Here is a 3,878-nt window from a genome sequence, read left to right as displayed (position 1 = left end):
TAAGTTGAATTGTGAGGAAAGCCTCCAAAATCAATAGATTAAGTTATAGGGGATTGCTAGTATATAGTAAGGAGATAGCACTTAGCACAGTGTCTGGCATATGATAGGCACTTAATAAATGTTTATTTACTAAATATTTGTTGATTAAAAGCATGTTACTTATATTGAACAACTAGAAGACCAATGTTACTGGATCTTAGAGTATATGGAGGGGAACAAAGTATAAGAAGTATAGAAAGGTTAGAACTTTTAATTATCACAGGTTCTTTTTTTTAATATTCAATTCATAGATAATGGAGAAGTACTAAAGTACATCAAGTAGATGGTGACATGGACAGACATCGTATCCTTAACAGTAGTAGAAAAGTTTCAAAGTCGGAGGCTTTAGGAGAAAAGATAGAGTTCACATTTGAACCTGTTAAATTTAAAATGCCTATGGGACATCCTATTTGAAGATTCCAAGAGGAAGTTAGAATTGAGCTCAAGAGGTCCGTGTTCGAAGCAAATCCAAGCCCTGCTGCCCCCCCCCCCCCTCCCCGCCAAGGCGCGAGGAAGGGGAGAAGAGGAGCCGCAAGCCCGAGAAGGAGCAGCGCCGGAGCGGCTGGTCCACCAACCACGACAGCTGCGAGGAGGGCTGGGACCTGCTCTGCTGCGACCACTGCCCGGCCGCCTTCCACCTCCAGTGTTGTAACCCTCCACTGAGTGAAGCGATGTTGCCTCCTGGGGAGTGGATGTGTCATCGGTGCACTGTTCGACGAAAGAAAGGGAGAACAGAAAAAAGAAAACTGGGACAGGTCAATGGGCTCGTGGACAAATCTGGCAAACGAACCACATCCCCCAGCCGTGATACAGACCTATTGGACAGATCAGCTGTTAAAACAGACCTCAAAGCCATTGCCCAGGCTCGGATCCTGGAGCGGAGGGCTAGCCGGCCTGGCACGCCACATCCAATGCTAGCACAGAGACACCAACCTCCGAACAGAATGATGTGGATGAGGACATCATCTATGTGGATGATGAGCCAGCAGCAGCCGAGTTGGACTGCGGGAAGCCCCCAGCTGAAGCGACCCTTTGAGCTGCTCATTGCTGCGGCCATGGAGCGAAATCAACCCAGTTCCAGCCGCCCAATGAACTGACCTGCACCACTGCACTCCCAGGTACTAGCAAGAGGAGGAGAAAAGAGGAAATCACCGGGAAAAATGTCAAAAAAAGCCAGCATGAATTAGATCACAACGGTCTGGTTCCCTTACCAGTCAAAGTCTGCTTCACTTGTAACAGGAGCTGTCTTGTGGCACCTCTCATCCAGTGTGATTACTGTCCCGTCCTGTTCCACATGGACTACCTCGAACCACCACTCACTGCCATGCCCCTGGGTAGATGGATGTGTCCAAATCACATAGAACATGTGGTACTGAACCAGAAGAACATGACCTTGAGCAACCGGTGCCAGGTGTTTGACCGATTCCAGGACACCATCTCCTAGCACGTGGTCAAAGTGGACTTTCTGAAGCGCATCCACAAGAAACACCCCCCTAACCGCCTTGTGCTTCAGGCAGTCAAAAGAAGAAGCTTGAAGGTGCTATAAACTCCCAGTACCGGTTTCCACCTCCACTGCTTGCACCTGCGGCCATCCGGGAAGGGGAGCTGATCTGCAACGGGGCCCCGAAGAGTCCCAGAAGCACCTTTTGGACCCTGAGCACTCAGCTAGCCAGGCAGAGCAACAGGAGTGGCTCTGTAGTGTTGTCGCACTCCAGTGCAGCATATTGAAACATTTATCTGCTAAGCAGATACCCTTGCATTGGGACTCTGAACAGACAGAGAAGGCTGATATTAAACCTGTTATTGTGGCTGACGGCTCAATCACCACCTCTCTGCAGGCAGCTGACAAGGCACCCACACTGTCCCTTTACCCAATGTCTTGCCCCTCCGGGATGACCACTCAGAACTCCCTGAGCTCATCTCCATCCCAGCAGCTCCCAGACCCTGAGGACGTCAACTGCAGCTCTTGTATGGACAAATCCAAGAAAGTGGTGGCCTGTGGCACCTCTAATGGGCCAACAGGCATGGAGGTGAAAGCCAATGGGCCTCACCTTTACAGTATCCCCCCAGATCCCCCAGATCCCCCAGACCCCCGGCGTCTCCAAGTTCTGGGACCATTCTCTCAGTAGTTTCCCACCGCCAATCATGGCCTGGGCCCCTCACACCACCAGCGGCTGGGGGCCTTCAGAATCACACTGTCGGTATCATCTTGAAGACAGAGAATACCACCGGCCCTGACTCGTGTACCCAGAGGAGCTTGGCACCTATCCTGAGCCTGCCACCTTCCATTCCCAGTTCTTGTGCCAGCCTAGAGACCACCAGCACTTTGCAAAGAAAGAATGGTCAAACACAGAAGCCCCTCTGGCAGATTCGAGGCCGCTCGGCTCACCCCCAAATGCTATTCGGGTGCTCACTCCCCCTCCCCCCCAGCAGCAGGAGACGGCATATAGGAGTGGGAGCCAACCAGCGATTCTGCTCACCAGCGCCCTCTTCAGATGGCAAGGTCAACCCTGGCACGTTATCCATAGGAAGCGCTTTAACTGTACCCCTTTTCCCAGGCAACTCGACTGCTATGGTCGATCTCACCAATTCTCTTCGAGCATTAATGGACGTCAATGGAGAGATTGAGATAAATATGCTGGATGAGAAGCTGATCAAGTTCCTGGCCTTGCAGAGAATACATCAGCTTTTCCCTTCCCGAGTCCAGGCTGTGGGTTGGCAGTGTTGGCACTCATTCGCTGGCCCCTGGGGGGCACCATACAGAAGGACACAGAAAGGAGGTGCAAGTCCGAGCTGTATTCTACCCCCTCATGGGTTTGGGAGGAGCTGTGAACATGTGTTATCGAACCCTATACATCGGAACGGGAGCTGACATGGACGTGTGCCTTACAAACTATGGTCACTGTAACTGCGTGTCTGGGAAACATGCCTGCATCTTCTATTATGAGAACACCAAGCATGACGAGCTGTTGAACTACAGTGAGCACGGCACAACGGTGGACAACGTGCTGTGCTCGTGTGACTTCTCAGAGACGACACCTCCCACTCCCCCCAGCAGTATTGTTGCCAAAGTGCAAAGCATCATCAAGCGCAGAAGGAGCCGGAAACAGCAAGAGGAACCCACAGAAGAGGCGGCTATGATGAGCTCCCAGGCCCAGGGGCCGCCGCGGCGGCCATGTAACTGCAAAGCCACCAGCTCCAGCTTGATCCGAGGCAGTGGGGCCGGCTGGGAGGGCACGGCCTTGCTGCACCACGGCAGCTATATCAAGCTGGGCTGCCTACAGTTTGTCTTCAGCGTCACAGAGTTCGCAACCAAACCACCCAAAGCGGACGCTGCCCTCCTTCCGGACGGGGCCTGGCCGAGAAGCTCTCCCTCAAGTCTCCCTAAGGCCCTGTGCTGCGCTCCAACTCGGTCTGCTAGGTCCGGGCGCAGGCTGGTCCTGGCGGCCCCTCCTGGCACCTCCACCCTGAGACTCCTCCAATGCAAAAATGTACAAAACCAAGCCCGGGGTTTTTTCTATTCTCCACCAGAAACTGTTCAAACTACAACCTTTACATGAAATGAAGAAAACCTTTGATTCTTTTTTTATCCTTTTTCTTCTTTCTCAAGTTCTAGGGGGCATGTGCACATATATTTGTACTCGACATTTCATGGGAATGGGGCAGACCAGAGCTAGAAGGAGCTTTGGGGAGGGGCGGCCCAGGACTTGGACGCTTCCTCCGCAGCAAAAATCAAGACGGACCCTGCCCCGGCTCCCTCCGCACCCCACCTACCCGCCCCCCACCGTTGTAAAATAATCAGAAAACGTGTTCTATTTTGTGGCAGTGACAATAGTTTT

At 52.3% G+C, this 3,878-nt stretch overlaps 1 pseudogene; it reads left to right on the top strand.

The window, feature by feature from the left end:
* Positions 1–539: 539 nt before the first annotated feature.
* On the top strand, positions 540–3,460 carry LOC122738930 (annotated as a pseudogene).
* The last annotated feature ends 418 nt before the right edge of the window (positions 3,461–3,878 follow it).

The sequence above is a fragment of the Dromiciops gliroides genome, chromosome 2 (assembly GCF_019393635.1).
Source record: "Dromiciops gliroides isolate mDroGli1 chromosome 2, mDroGli1.pri, whole genome shotgun sequence".
In the NCBI taxonomy this organism is placed as follows: Eukaryota; Metazoa; Chordata; class Mammalia; order Microbiotheria; family Microbiotheriidae; genus Dromiciops; species Dromiciops gliroides.
Note: the sequence above shows the minus strand (reverse complement) of the source record. Positions and strands in the feature narration are given on the sequence as shown.